A 16,960-nucleotide genomic window follows, 5' to 3' on the forward strand; every position below is an offset into this window, starting at 1 on the left:
ATTAAATTTCCCTTGGAGCTGGTTAGCATGCATCTGGGACAAGAAAAATGCCAATTACGGTAACATTGTTTACTTTTGTGGATTATGAATTTCAGATCCACTTTTCTGTGCATATCCTGCCACAAAAGTTGAATGTAACTGAGAACAACTCATTTCCTAACAGTGTGCCTGGCTGTCAACTTTCAAGTAATGTGAAAGTCAACAATGGTGGAATAAGAGTAAGGGCATGCAGGGAGACACTGGCAGGGAAAAGGATAACATCCTACTGTAAACACAGGGAAAGCCCATCTAGAATGTTCTGAATTTTGAACAGCCAAAGCTCCACAAGCTCTATGATTCAGACTGTCCATAAAAGACCATGAAAAATATGCTCAGTGAGCAGCAAAGAGCCTAAAATATGCACACCATGGACAAAAAGTGGAACAAAAATGAGGAAACAATGGAAAGAATAATCATGAAAAGTGTACACAGGAACAAAAGGATGCAGTTTGAAAATGGCGATGGGATGGAGAAGTGGATGAATCACAGGGTGATGCATTTTTAAATAAAAAGATGGACATATGAAAGAATTCAGCTGAGGTGGTCATGATGTAGATAGAAAAGGCAGCACTGCACAACTTAAGAATACAGGCTGTCCTTTTGTTGTCAGAGAAATGAGCCATCTTATCTGCCACATGGTCCCTATATGCCAACAGAGAAGTTAATAGTAGAAAGGGTCACATGGTCAACAGTCTACTGATATTATGGACTACTGGATAAGATAACAGTCAACCCTAACAAAAACAAAGCTAAAAATTAAATCTCACAACTGCTTTAAATCTGTTCTGTACATTCTTGAGTACTACAGCAGTCTCTGAACTCACTTCTAGGCTAGTTAGGGAGATATTTCAATACACACTGCACTTGATCCACTACCCATACAATCCCCAAGTACCCCCTTCTTCTTGATCTTTTCTTATGGAAGATTTTCTTCTTTCCAACAGATTCTTTGAGAGACCTCAAAGTTTCAGTTGCATTCTCTTCATCTCTTTCTCTCTGTTCGTGCAGCATTTTAGTGGTTGTTTTCTGGACTAAATCTATACTATTCACATTTTTGAAAAAAGGGGCCTCCAAATTGGAGTAAAATATTCTTGACAGGGTCTTACTAAATGTCTGTTTACTGAGGTAGACTTTTCTATTTTTTTGCTGTATTTAATGTTTAATAATGGCTGGTAGGCAGCAAACTCGCATCTGATATGCTAGGAAGGTCAGATGACTGCAGGTACTCCAAACCAAATCACCAGATTCCTATTGCAACAATGACAATACAATGCAGCTTGAGGGGTGGTGCATCCCGATATGCCAATATTTGTTTTACTGTGGCCCAGACAACTTAAAGATTATGTCTAAAGGGGTAAAACTACCTTTGTGTTTGCACGCATCTTTATGCATGCAAACACTTATAAAAAAAAAAAAAAAAAAACAAGGTTGTTTCTCATCAGTTTACAAATACATTTACACAGACACGTTTATGGCATTAATATTAGTGGGCACAAAGTACGCCGTTACATCACTTTGGGTTCCAGCCCCAATAATACTGGATTTAGCATGAGTAAATAATCATGAATTAAGTTACAGAACAGCCAAAGTGTTAAATTAACAGTCTGGCAAAATGCTACCCACTGTGTTTGGCAATTACATAACTTAATTCACAATTACTTACCCTCCATAATCCAGCATAACTAGGGTTGAAACTCTAACTCACATTACCACCTCCTTTCTGCCCACTAATACATAAGCAATAACCGACGACGTGGTGTGGTATATTGAAGATTTACCCATGGTTGGTGTGGTTTAATCACAAGGGCGAAGCCAGAGTGATTGAAATTTACCCACGATTGGCTTTATTTAATCTACCACAACTACGGAGTCGGTTATTGCTATTATAACAATGACATTATTTAAGGGGAAAAAAAAAACTACTTTTCTTAAATAATGCCCTTGTATAATGGCGCATTGCTGTTCTTCCGCCAGTGGTGGTATACTAGTTCCTTGTGTTGATGTACTGCACATGCGTATGGGACTTGCATTGCTATGCATACACAGTAAATCAATTCTTTGAAACGGAAGCAACGGAGAAAAGAAAGTCTCCTTTGCTCTGTTTTTTTTCCCTTTTTTCTTGTATTTATTAAAAAAAAAAAGATTTTAGACACTTTAAACCAAAGGAAAAAAGTCTGGGCAACTGGACCTTTTTCCGTTGGTATATTGTGGGATTTACAATGGGCACGCTGGTCAATCAGCATGCATGTTTTGGAATATTAATGGAGGGTCATTGTATAATAATGCTGTAAACATGACTGTGTAAGTTTACTCTTCTGTCTTCAGAAGCAATTTTTTAAATGCTTTTTGTAAACTAGTGTGAAATGACCATTGGTTTTTGGCATAAAAAAGTGCTTGAATGCATCTTACATATGCAAACACTTTTTTAATAAAAAAAAAAAAAAAAAAAAATCAAAGGCCATTTTGCTCCTTTAGACATGATCTTTAATATTCTGGTTGCAATTAAAGTCAAATCTACTCTCTCGGGAGTAGTTTTGTTTCTGCCTGCATCTCCTGTACCCCTGTACAGAGAATGTGCAGGGCGGGGGGCTCATAATGGGAGAGGGGTATATTTCCTACAAATGAGAGTCTATCACCTAATCAAAGCTGCAACACAGAACCACCAAGGTGATGTCTGACAAGTGTGTTATGCTAATTACCACAGAAACATGAAGTTGGTAGAAGTGTACTAGCACACACAAAAAACATTCTTAATATCAGTTAGGTACTAACAAGGGGACATTTGGTATTAAGCACAACCATTCCCTCCCATTGCATTATCCTGTGAGTGAAGGCCTTTCACCCTAGTCCTGGCTAACACTGCCACATGAAGTAACATTTTATCACCACAGTGACCATGGAAGGTATGGCTGTTGATGTGGGGATTTGTCAGAACAGCAAAAGTCTCGGGTTAAAAGTCCATTTGACATGGATACTTAGCAGAGATCCCACACTGTTTGCTTATAAAAATCAGGAGCGCTTCTCTGCCAGATCAGAATTTTTACAAAATGAACTGGCACATTTTTAATCATAGCCTCACCTCAGGCTTCGTGCCCACTGAGTGGCGCACAGTTACAGTTAGCCTACTCCACAAGGGGGGATCCACCTTGGATCCCGGTAACTACCATCCCATCAGTCTAACGAGCCTGATCTGCAAGGTCATGGAACGCATTATCATGAAACTTATAAACCAAGACATTGGCAACCTTCAAACACTGGACCCCACCCAGTTTGGGTTCGTGAAGGGCCGATCTTGTCTTCTGAACCTGACTGGCTTCTTTGAATCATTCTCCAGAGCTGTAGAAGAGGGTAAGGCAGTCCACACAGCCAATCTGGACCTCGCCAAGGCCTTCAACACCATCCTCCACTATGGAATCATAGATGAACTTACTAAGTTGGGCATAAATCCCTACGTCACTCGATGGGTTGCCAAGTGGCTTACTGACAGAACCCACACTGTAAAAGTAGGAGACTCCAAATCCAGCTCCAGACAAGTGGAGTACCTCAGGGTTCAGTCCTGGGACTCTGGCTAACAAAGTTCGCAGATGACTGCAAACTGGGAGCCATTACTGAATCCCCAAATGATGTGGATATTCTACAAAAGGGACTTACAGAAACAGATGCTTGGTGCCAGAGCCAGAGCCATGAGCTCAAGCTTAATGCCAAGAAATGTATAGTCATCCCCTTTAGGAAAAACCATGTACCCATGAATTACCACATAGGTGGCAGTACACTAAACACTGAAAAGTGTGATGACAGACTTAGGGACACAGGTGGACAGTGGTCTCACCTTAGATAACCACATTGCCACAACTGTCAGGAAATCCTTCTATGTGGCATACCACATCACTAACAGCTTTTCATCCAGAAAAAAGGAGGTCATTGTTCCACTGTACTCATCCCTCATTAGACACATTATAGAGTACAATACCCCGTTTGGTATGTACCTCACAAGACATCTGCAACAGCTGGAAAGGCTGCAGAAATACCTCACTAAAAGAATCACAGGCCTAAAGCAGATGCCTTATGCTGACCGTCAAAAAACTCCAGCTATACTCTGTGGTATATCTTCTACTCAGAGGCAATCTCTGCTTAACATACAAGGCCATGTCAAACCCTGAGCTGTTGGAAATGTACCCTTTAAAAAGAAACCAATCCCTCAGAGCCACACGCTCCAGAGATCTAAATCTTGTCATCACAATGAACAAAACATGCCGGAGGGATAGGTTCCTGACCCACAGACTCCCCATACTCTGGAATAGACTGCCCATACATGTCAAGCAGAGCACCTCCTTGGCCCTCTTCTAAATGAACCTTGCCGACTGGATGGGAGACAGGGATCATGTCAGTCGCCCTGCTAGACAGGGGTCCAGGGAAGTAAATATTTTGGGAAGAATCATCCAGGGAATTGTTATGGCTAGGCTTGTATAGGCCCTAGGGCCGATAGTCTAGTACCAACGTATGAACCTATGAAAAATAACCCCAGTTCTCCTCTGAAAATTGGCCACAGGCATAACACTCAGCTCTCCAGATTTGCACAGAATGCACAGATTTTTGCCACATATTTTTGGTCTGTTCTTCATAAAATTTTTGGCTTTCTGGCAAACTGCTGAAGACTGAGGTTACTAAATAATAATGTACTTGCATTTCAGACGTCATACCCTTCAGAAAATGCATGTCAGTATGAAACCTACCATTCTAGCAACTTCCAAAGTTGATGGGCAAAACCTAAAAACTGTCTCTAATGTTGAGCCTTTGTCTCCCCATTACTTTTGGCTCTGCCAGATTTCTTGCACTTAGAGGTTGATAAGTATAAGATAGGTTCAGAAGACCACAGCAAGCCAACAGTTTAGTAAGGTAATAAAGGTTAGCTCTCTCTCCCACCTTATTACATTCACTGGACTACCTGAAAATAGGCAGGTATTGTTTGCTGAATCACTTACATCGTATGCTCTTGTGAAGATTTTTGTAAACCTTGCTAAGAATCTACACCACACTTCAATTAAGTCGTCCAGCAATGCAACGTCTCATAACATTTTCCATACCATCATCAGGGAGAATACTATTGCAGATATTTGTATCATCTGTAGAGCTGCATGCACATTTTTAATCTCATGCATGGTCTCATTTATAAATGTTAAAACAGTACTAGTACAAAGCTGAATTCTGCCACCAACAAATAAAACAAACCAATCTATAATCAGAAAATTGCACTCTAAGGTGAGCCATCATGAGCGATAGTTTAGATTTTGTTAATTGATCTACGAAACCAGTAATAAAACAGTGGCATGTGGATCAGAAGCATGAAGCAAGACAGAAAATGCCAATAGAATGCCATACCACTTTCTTCTGCTTCAGGTTTAAAGAAAGTAAAGACACTTAAAATGGTGAGCATGAAGCTGCTGCCTGTTAAAATTTTTATTCATTAGTTCTTTACACAGAATTATCCACAATCATAAAAATCACTATTTGTATCACCACATCTTAAAATAAGGTCATTGTATCCAAAACCTTAAAGAGTTTTCTTTACAGATAAGTCATATTATGACAATTTATTTTATGCTGCATTTAAAAATGGTATTCTACTGCTCTTCAGGTTCATAAGTATTTACTAGCCTATTGACTGATCTGTGAAGCCTAGCCTTACATGATTCAAATGGTAGTTTTCAGGACTTGCATTTTGTATCAAATAACTGGGAGAAAGACAGAACAAGGATATTTTGGGAACATGTTGCCCCTACACATGAGTACATGAGGGACAAAAGTGCTATACGCTCAGTCATTAGTGTGACATACTGAGGTGGCAATGTGTGCATTGTTGGCACACACTTGAGAATGTGTACTCACTGGTACTAAATTAGACTTTGACAAACACAAGCTGATAAACAGCATGTCCATGTTACCATAAGGAGCAGGCACAACAGGCACATTTTTATTTCATTCTGGTAGTTCAAGTACATACGAATGGTCATAGATGCCAGCCTCTGTTAGAGGGATACACAGAGTTATCCAGTATTATATGCCATAAGCCTCTTGTGGATTTTGAGTGGTGTGATATAGTTGCTGTCTTTGGTTCCCTAATCTAGCTTCAAGATGGGTGCCATCTGTGTGGAGAATACACAATCTCTGTTTCTGCATTGGTTTAGCCAGGCGCTCCAGTTTCCTTCCACGTTCCAAACGCATACTGTAGTGGAATAAGCAATCCTCCAAAGTGCCTATAGATGTTGAGTGAGTTTAAGAGGGTGCACACCCTGTAATGGACTTGGACTTCTCAATCTGTGTCTTCATGGGAATATTTTGTCCTGCACCCACAAAATGTCAGGACAGTCTCCAGCTCCCATGCAACTCTAAACAGGACCGAGAGTAACTAGAAAGTGAATGAATAAGAAGTTATGTACCTACCATAACGTTCCATGTTAGTTGTCTTCTCTCGCCTTCTTTCTTGCTTGATGGGTTCGGAGCCGATCCTCGGCTCCGACTCGGCACTTGCTTTAGCTCGAGAACTCCTTTTACCAGCTCGAGGCAGCCCCATATCCCATGATGCAAGGCAGTAAGTACCCAGATCTCGTTTGTTGACAAAGGGCAATAACACCAAGCATAAAATACTTCCCAAAGGAAGAAGTAACTTACAGATGGAAAAAGGACCAGGTCTGAATGGTCTTAGCAAAATAGTTTCTTATACAAGGTCTGTCCAGGCCAGGGGGAAGGAGGGAGGGTCGCAAGAAAGAAGGCGAGAGAAGACAACTAACATGGAACGTTATGGTAGGTACATAACTTCTTAATGTTAAGTTGTCAATCTCGCCTTCATTCTTGCTTGATGGGACCGCGTCCCTAGCACCTCTATCCTGGGTGGCTCAATGGAACAAACTCTTGAGGACTGTAGAGCCAAAACTGGCTCTGTCCCTGGAGGCCAAGTCCAATTTGTAATGGGAAACAAAAGTGTGAGGAGTGGCCCAAGTGGCCGCTGCACAAATAGTGTCCAAAGGCAGTCTAGCTTGAAAGGCTGTAGAAGTAGCTAAACTCCTAGTTGAATGTGCTTTAGGTTTTGAGCACAGCTGTTTTCCCTTGATCGTATAAATTTCAGTGATGACCGAAGAAAGCCATCTGGACAAAGTCACTTTAGAAACAGGAAGGCCTTTTTATTATCCGCATAGGAAACAAAAAGTTGATCAGATTTTCTAAATTTTTGTTCTGTCCAAATAATATCTAAGCTGACGGTGGACGTCAAGATAATGTAGCTTTTGTTCAGCTCTATCTGAATAGTTAGGAAAAATACAGGAGATCAATGGATTGATTCAGATTGTTTTTGAAGCGACCTTAGGTAAAAAGGATGGATTAGTTCTCAAAGATACTCTGTCTTTGTGAAAAATCAAATAGGGGGTCGAACCGAAGAGCATGAAGTTCAGACACCCTCCTGGCAGATGTAATAGCCACTAGGAATAACGTTTTCCAAGAAAGATATTTTAGGGAACAAGAAACAGCTGGCTCGAAGGGGAAGAATCAAGGATGTCAGCACTAAATTTAGATCCCACTGAGGAGGAGGATTCCTGATTGGAGGCTTTAGTAGGAAAATTCCTTTCAAAAGGCCCTGCAGAGCCTATGGGACATAATATTATGATCTGCTATCCCGACATGAAAATTAGAAATAGCAGCCAACTGAACTCTGACTGTGGAAGAAGAGGAGCCTGCATGAAAAATCTCTGCTAAGAAGTCCAGAACTGCCTGAACAGGGGCAGTAAAAGGATCAATATTTTGGGCCTTAGCCCAATAAGAGAAACGTTTCCATTTGCTTGTGTAAATCCTCCTGGTAGAGGATTTTAGTGAAGCTACTATGATATCTCTAACTGGATTAGAGATCAAAGGAAGCCTGGCTAAGGAAGGAAGTGGAGCAACCATGCTGTGAGGTTGAGAGAAGGGATTGACCGGTGCAGCTGACCGGACTGGTGAATCAGTAGATCTGGCACTGGGTCCAGATGCCACGGCTGCACCAAAAGGTGATGATGGAGGAACGGGAACCAAACTTGTCGAGGCCAGTAAGGGGCAATGAAAATCAATTTGGCTCTCAAAACGGTAGCTTTCTGGATCACCTGAGGGATCAGAGGAAATGGAGGGAAGGCATAAAGAAGTCCCTGGGGCCAATCCTGGGTCAGAGCGTCTCTGGGGGGATGGCCTGATAGAGGGAAGAGGCTGAAGAAGTCTGGACATTTGCTGTTTTGGGGAGTAGCAAAAAGATCGCAACATGGACGACCCCATTCCAGAAAAATCTCTTTCGCTACGGATTGCTTGAGAGACCACTCGTGAGGCATGAGAATAGCTCTGCTCAATCTGTCCGCTATAATGTTGGTTTTCCCAGGGATATGCGTTGCTACCAGAAACCGATGAGAGGAGATCGCCCATTGCCAAAGTCTGAGCGCTTCGACACAAGGGGTAGGACTTGGTTCCGCCCTGTTTGTTGATATACCACACTACAGACATGTTGTCTGTGTGGACTGCAATTGTCCCTACGGGAAGAAAGTCGTTGAGGGCTTGCAACGTTAAAAGCACTGCTCTCATCTCCAGGACATTTATGTGCAGATGGTACTCGAACGGTTGCCATGTCCCATGAACCATCCTGCCCTGATAATGACCCCCACCCGATCAGGAGGCATCCGTGGTGACAGTGGCTATCGGGGACGGAGGTACAAAGCACCTGCCTTGGTGAACCTGAGACGATGTGATCCACCAAGCAAGATGTTCTTTGCATGTTTGTGTCACCAGAATCTGGTGACGCATTGGGAGTTGCTGGTATGACCACTGTGTGAACAGCATCCACTGAAGGAGGCGCATGTAGAATCGAGCCAGGGGAAGAATAGTAATGGCCGCAGCCATGAGACCTAATACCTTTAGAACCATTCTGGCCTGTACTTTCTTGCTGGCCAGAATGATCCTGACATGAGTCAGGATGTCTGAAACTCTTTGTTCTGTAAGGGTAGCTGACATCCGAACAGTGTTTGCGCCTATGAAGGTAATAGACTGGCAGGGCGATAAGGATGACTTTTCGAAGTTGACTGAGATGCCCAAATGAGAACAAAGGTCTATTGTGTAATCCCTGGCTTGTATAAGCTGATGTCTGGTGGTGGCTGACAGGAGCCAGTCGTCGAGATACGGAAACACCTGGAATCCTTGACGTCTCAGGTGAGCCGTGACCACTGCCATGCATTTGGTGAACACTCTGGGGGCTGTAGTGAGACCAAAGGGCAGGGCTCTGAACTGGAAATGACTGGACCCCAGCCGAAAGCGGAGAAATCTCCTGGAGCGTCTGTGAATTTTGATGTGATAGTACGCATCCTGAAGATCTATTGAGCACATCCAGTTGTCCTTCTGTAAGAAGGGCAGAATTGACTGAAGAGTGACCATTCGAATCTTGTCTTCCTGACAGACTTGTTGAGTCTGCTGAGATCCAATATTGGTCTCCAGTCTCCCGTCTTTTGGGGACCAAAAGAACCTTGAGTAGATTCCGGGCTCTGAATGGTCTATTGTAACTGGCTGAATGGCTCTTTTGCAGTAGTTTTGCGATTTCTAACTCTGCAATTTCCCTTAGACCGGTGGTACATCTGGAAGGGAACTTGAGGGAAGGGACTTTCCTCGAAAGGAATTATGTAACCCTTGGATATGATCGACTGTACCCATCTGTCTTGAGTGAGGGAATGCCAGGCTTCTGGGTACAGTGATAATCTTCCCCCGACTGCCTCCAAGGAGGGACAGCCGGGCAACACCTCAGGGATGCTGAAAGGGCTTATCAGAGAGAGGCTCCCTGTTTCCCTGGTTCTTCGGACCCTCTCTGCCTCTAGAGCGGCGTCTGTTGTTGTTACCCCCTCTGCCTCTAGGGGTAAACTGACCACGTGAATCCGGCGTGACTCCTTGGGATTTACGGAACCACATCTTCCCACCCTTCTGTCCTTTGGGATAAGGCCTAGAAGGGGTGGAAAAACGGACTCCAACAGCAGAAAGAGTCTTGCCGTCCTGCTCACACCTGGTCAAGGTCTCCTTCACCTGAGGGCCAAACAAAGCTGACCCATCAAAGGGAGAATTTGTGAAGGACGCCTTAAAGGGATCCGCAAAATCACATAGCCGCATCCAGGCTTGGCGTCTAAGAGCCACACCTGTGCCTGCGGCTCTACTAGCTCCATCCGCAGCATAAGATATTAGCCGCATGGAGGAGTTAGCAATGGAATTGAGGGTTCCTAGCTGTGAAGCAATCTTTTCTTGAGCCCCTGCAGCTGTAGGATCCTGAACTACTTCTCCCAGCTCCTTCAGGATATCTCTCTGGAGTCTGGTGAAGTGACAAAGATAATTCAGCGAACGCATAGCAAAGGTCGCTGAGGAAAACATCCGCTTGCCGTACCTATCCATGGTCCTAGAGTCCTTATTAGGAGGATGGACGGGCACGGAAGGATCTGCAAGTTCCTTTTGGTGGCCGCAGCCACCACCATGGCATCAGCGGGGACACCCTTGGTTAGGAATTGTTTGTCACTAGGGGCAGTGATAAATTTAGAAGGCCTCCTAGGGACTGGCTCTACAGAGTCAGGAGCTGTCCACGCCTTCGTGCAATAACCTGCATAAGGGGTCGAAAGGCGGAGACACCCAGGAGGTGGAGGGCCGAGATCCAAACGCCTCTAGGTATACTGACTCATCCTCAGAGGGATTGTTGGTGGGCCAGTTTCCCTCTGTTTGAGAAGTTCTAGGATGTCTGAAAAGGAGACATCCTCAGAGGGGATCTAGGGGATCCCTCTGACTCATCAAAGTCAGTATCCAAGTGACAGACTCGGGAGTCTACATGCTTCCTCTTACAAGTCCTCTTCCTAGGAGGATCTCCCGAAACATCAGGAGAATCCGCGGAAGAGGGGGAAATTCCCAATGGGGAAACCTGAGGCGGAGGATCTCTGGGTCCTGTAGCAAGAGAAGTGGCAGAGATGTCAACAGGTACCATAGAGGGAGGAGCTACGGGAAGAGACTGCTGACTGATACCAGTGGCCAGTACACTCTTCATCACCTCGAATGCTCCCCTCCCAGGCAGGTCCGAGAGAACCCGCTCCGAAGAGCTAGGAACTCCAGGAACCACCGCAAGGGAAGTCTCCGTGGCAGATGTCGGTGCCGAGCTCACCAAGGCCGAGGCTCCAAGGGGAAGAGCGGGCTCGGACAAGGGTCCGATGCCACTCACCCCCTCGGAGGAGGCCATGCAAGCCCGACCACCGAATCCCTCTAAGGAAGAGGAGATAAGAGTAGGGGCTGAAGGAACAGAAGGGGGTATCCGTCCTCCAGCCGTAGCAGTAACCATGCCCCAAGACTCCAACTCCAAGCTCTGGGGTAGAGTTGAAGGAGGAACTGTAACGGGGTGTGGACCAACAGTCGTCTGCTGAGACGGACTGTGTAGCATTTGGGCCAGTACCTGTGACTTGAGTAATCTACTGACCACTCTCTCTAGGTCATGATCTGACAACCTGGATGACCTTGAAGATCGGCTCCGATGGCTCCGTTCCGATAGAAGAGGGGAAGCCGGAGCCGAAAGTATCGGCTCCAAGGAAGGAGACCTCGATCTCTTCCTGGAATGGGCCATCGGAGCCGATACTACAGATCCTGTCGGCACCGACTTCTCGGAGCCGACAGAACGTCTCGATGTATCGGCTCCAGCCGGAGCCGATACAGCCACCAAAGTAACGGTGTCGGAGCCGATCGGAGCCGACACCGATGCCTGTGCCACATGGGTGTCGGAGCCGATCGGAGCCGACATCGAAGTGGTCAAAACAGATTCGGCACCGATAGCCATCGGCGCCGAAAGCTTTGTGGATCCAGAATCGGCTCCAGCCGGAGCCGATCTCGACTCAATACGAGTCGGAGCCGAGGCCGCAGGCTTAGAAACAGAAGCCTGGGCCTTGGCAGTTTTAGTTGATTTTTGTGGAGCCGACTTAGCCGGAGAGCCCTCCGGCAAGAAGACCCCTGAGAATCAACTTGTTACGTCTCTCCTGCAGGACTCTCTGGCTGAAGGAGTGACAAATAGCACAGGAGTCCTGCAGGTGAAGAGGGCCCAAACAATACAGGCAAGAAGTGTGACCGTCTGTCAGAGACATCTTCTGACAGCACGAGTCACACTTCTTAAAACCTGAAACCCTCTCCTTAGACATGGTGCCGACACAACACACACAGACACACCAGTCAAAATTAAATTAAACAAAATACCAAGAGGTATTTTATAAAAACACCAACACACACACCCTAACAGGGGGGGGATGGGATAGGGAAAATTGACTATCAAAAAATTAAAAGAGACAGGGATTTCTGTCAGAAAAAGGGTAGAAATAAATTTAAACTATCAAAAAATTAGTTTTGAACTAAAAGGGGCTTGAAATATCACAAATGTGAACTACTTACCAGGAGCTGGTAAAGAGAAGACCTCCCAAGCGAAGCGGCAAATGAGATCTGGGTACTTACTGCCTTGCATCATGGGATATGGGGCTGCCTCGAGCTGGTAAAAGGAGTTCTCGAGCTAAAGCAAGTGCCGAGTCGGAGCCGAGGATCGGCTCCGAACCCATCAAGCAAGAATGAAGGCGAGATTGACAACTTAACATTGGTCCCTTACTCAAACTGCATATGTCCGTAATAAAGAGCCATCCATTTCAACACTGACATAAGGAAATGGGCCTAAACAAACATTAGGAGAGAAGGCAAACTTAGACCTAACATCTGTAGTATTATTCAGAAGACCAAACCCATAAGCTCCTAGTCTTTCTTTAAAGGAAAACGATATGGATCTGAATCATACCAAGAACTTGGTCTACTACAATACAAAGAATGCATTTTAACAGTTGCAGGGAAAATTTGTCTGTTAATGGTGACTACATCCTATGCAAACACCAGGCTATATTCATTGTCAAGAAAACCTGGGTGGGTGCTAGGAGTGGTCATCCATCCATGCATGAAAGCACAAAGTGATTTAAGTGCTGGGGAGCCTCTTACCAAACCATCACTTAAGTAAAGATTCAAGAAGCTGTGGGTAGGTGAGATGGCAGCAACCTCTCACTCACCAAAAACAATTTGCAGAGATCTCCTCAGTGACTTCCAGATTCTAACACAGCTAGCCATCTATCATGCCTACTTGTGCTATCCAAAAGCCAGCCAAGAACTTCAGTGTTAAGGCTTGAAGAATGGCTAAACAAAACTAGGTAACTGATGTAATGTTGAAACTACTTTAATTCAGAAATGAAGAGGGACATTCAAATTAATAATAATCAGAAAAACTAAATAGGAAGAGAAGAACTCACTGCTTTATTCCCCCTCAGACAGCAGTCTCTAAGACCCTAAATCATCCCCCAACACTCAGTGACAGTTGTCTCAGAGGAGGATAAGCTGAATGAAACATTAAATATGCAGCATGATTTTTATTATACCTAAAACAGTGGTAATGGCCTCAACTCCTTTTCAAAACATCTTCATTCATCTCCTTTGAAGGTTCACTAATCCTCTTCATGAAGTCCTTTTAAGAAAGGTTCGCTTAATGGACCTTACCGTAAATGAAGTATCAAAGATAACTTGCCAAAATTATCAAAAAACATTAAAACAAAGACCCTGATGTGAAAATAAGGTAAAAGGCAGAACTAGTCTGTTACATTTCCCTATATCGTCAAATAAGTACCTGATCCCACTTTGCTAGCAAATTCCCACCTCAAGAATTGTGTCATATCTGTCTTGGGCATTTCTGAATTCCATCCCAGTCTGACCATACTACTGCTCTCAAAATCGGTTTCAATCACCATTTTTTTTTTTTTGACTGCTGACATTCTTTTGTATCTGTCCTGAATGGTCAACCTCACATACAATCGCTAAGCTCATATATCAAACACATTAGGATTGTTAGGGAAATCTCCTTAGTAGATCTACATTAAGGTTCACCCTCTTTCTATTACAATAATGACAGTTCCATGACTCCTACACGCAGAGGCACATATGCTATACAATGGTAAAGCACCACACTTGCAGAGAAAACTTAAGCCCTCAACAAGCACCCTGCAAATTTGGGGAAAAAAATATGAACAGCCATACTGTTTACAAATGATGTATTTTCTTTTGGGATACTGATTAGCTACATTTTCTTTTAGGATACTGATTAGCTGCATTCAGTTCTCATTGTTTATAACTACATTTTTTACTTGCACTGCTGTTATAGTCTAAATTTTACATACTGTGATACTTCAGATACTTCTTTTGTAAATAGATCTATGCATTTTATTTTGCATTCTACGTAAACTTGATACATGTTTGTGTGCTGTTTGCCAGTTGACCTGGGAAGTGGCTGAAAAGGGTCCTGTACCAGCTCACCAACCTGGAAAACAAACTTCAAATATATACATAGTTCCCAAAACATAAGAGCCTGCAGCTGTAAGATCCTAACTTCTTTCAAAGGCATCAGTTATCTGCTAATGCGTTTGTAGTGGAGTTCCTTGTTCATAGTTTAGGTACCAATCACTGAATGGTTTATCGGACAAAACAAGAGGTCACAAAAGCTGCTCTCTCTCTCTCACTAAGGCCTTTTACAGCTAGGAGGAGTACACACTGCTCCAATTAAGTTTCATTTTTAAACTTACTCATTTGGTAGCTGGGTAAGTGAACTGGTCCTCACACCTTTTTCAGTTAAATAATAGGGAACACAGTCAAGTGTAAATGCAATACACAGCAGATGCTTAGTGTAGCAAATCAGCCATGTTTCGGTAGGTAAGACAGGAAAACTGTATGTGGAGAAAACTCACTCAGACACAAAGAACATGCACAATCCACAGAGACAGGAGCTACTCAGGACTGCACCCAGGGCCCTGGTGCTATGAGGCAGATATCTTAAATCACTTATCCTACCACACTGCCAAATGCTGAATGACAGACCCCCGTTCTGAGGTGGGAGGCATGCTTCTTTTCCACTGTTGCAGATTTAAAGGCTGAGTGGAGCTGCACACCAAAGCAGTGAAACACATTTCTTGTTCAACAGGAGGACCTGACAGTGGGGCATACTGATCTGGCCTATGCACACAAGGTATAGTACAGGATACTGTACTCATAAGTTTATCATATTGTAGTCTGTACTCTGCATTTTTAGTTTTAATATAACCAAGTTGCGACTGAAAAGGGGCCAGAAGTCTTGTAAGGAAGCAGTGGATTTACAATTAATGACATCACAGTCCAGTGCTATACCCACACTCTCAGGCATTTAAACGAGACTACAGATATCACAGAAGCCATAAAGCCCAAAAGGAATAGAAGGCTTGAACTTTGGTCCTATACTGTCTTCACCCAGGCTACCAAATTCATGACCTCCTAGGCCTTCTCTTCAGGCAATTACAATTGAGCCTAGCTCCATGCCAATAAAGCAATCCTCAGACACAGAAAAAGAGATGATCCTCTGTCTCATCTTTTAAAGTCAAAGCCAGCGACAGCTACCACAGCTGTGCTTACTGCAGGGGTGATGGACAATAGGACTACATTCATAAGCCCTCATGTCAAAATACCAGATATGCATCCTTGAGATCCAGAGAAGCTAGGAAAGCTTGAGGAGGAACCAGGGGAAGAAGAGATTGCAAAGATAGCATCCTGAATGAAGGCCCCACAGGAAAGTGTTTAATAGGGGAAAGATCTAAGATAAGCCTCCGAGGACTGTTTTTTTTTTTTTTTTGGGACAAGAAACATTCTGGAGTAAAACCCCCTTCCTTGTTGGTCTGCAGGAACAACCTGAATGGTGCCTTGGTTGTAAAGCTGAGCAAGTAACCGAGAGAAGAGATGCAGTTGACTGGAGGGAGGCTGAAAGGAAAGGATAGTCTTCCAAATCAAAGTATCCATTTCGGATAACTGAAATCACCCAGGAATCCTCAGTGATTTCCATCCAAGCTGACAGGGAAAGATAAAGGTGAAGACATAAAGGGGTATGACTTGGGAGAGGAAGCAAAACATCACAGAGGACTTTGCCTGGGCTGAAAGGACTGCTGAGGAGAAGACACAGAAGCAACAGCCTTAGTCTGCGGGGTCTCCTGGAAGACGTACGTGGTCTAGTTCCAGAAGGAGTAGAAGTGGAACAGTGAGCAGGTTTCCTGACAAAGGGAGTCTTGGCAGGAGAAGTTCATATGGAATTTAGGGATTGCAGTCTTGGCAGGAAAGTTGCTATGGAATTTAGGAACTGGGGAAACAAGGGTTTCAAATCTTGAAGTCCTTATCTTTTTTCTTCAGAGATTTAGAGAGTTCTGCAGCTGCTCTGCCAAAGAGGGAAGAATTGTCCAAAGGAGCATCAAGCAATTTGGCCTTAATGTCATCAGGGAGTGTCTGGAGACATAGTCAGCAATGTCTTCTGAGAACAGAAGCAGAAGTGGCTCCTCTGGAAGAAGCCCCTACTGCATCATAACTACAATTGATTGAAGGTCTAGCTACCTGGAAGGAAGCAGATAAAAGAGAGAGTCAGTGACTTAGTCTCTTAACCAGGTAACTGGGAGACAGCCTGGGAAGCCTGAGAAGGCAAGGCCAAAGCATACTGAGACATGCGAGTCTGGTAGTTAATAGCTCTGATAGCCAAGGTGGAAGAAGTATAGACCTTCTTCCCCAACATTTCCAAAATTTGACTTTCTTTGTCAGAAGGAAGCAACTTTGTGGAAGGAGATACCTGGGAAGATTTGTCAGAAGTAATGGAGACCACAGCTGGATCAGCCAAAGGGCATTTAAAAAGAAACTTACAATCCTCAGGGATGTCATAAAAATGGTCGGGTCTTTTAGGGACAGGAACTTGGGAGTCTGGGGTTTTAGAAGCCGATGCAAAGGCATCTAAGAAAGCTGTGAGGACTGGCGGGACTGCTGAAGGAGCAGGAGCCTCCAAATG

General features: G+C 44.0%; 1 protein-coding gene across 3 annotated transcripts in view; it reads right to left on the reverse strand.

Moving 5' to 3' along the window:
- Positions 1-16,960, reverse strand: part of LOC122798298 (cytosolic non-specific dipeptidase-like) — a 670,350-nt gene that overhangs the window by 324,264 nt on the left and 329,126 nt on the right. The gene's annotated exons all lie outside the window — the stretch shown is intronic.

The sequence above is a fragment of the Protopterus annectens genome, chromosome 3.part1 (genome assembly GCF_019279795.1).
Source record: "Protopterus annectens isolate FY-2018-M chromosome 3.part1, PAN1.0, whole genome shotgun sequence".
In the NCBI taxonomy this organism is placed as follows: domain Eukaryota; kingdom Metazoa; phylum Chordata; order Ceratodontiformes; family Protopteridae; genus Protopterus; species Protopterus annectens.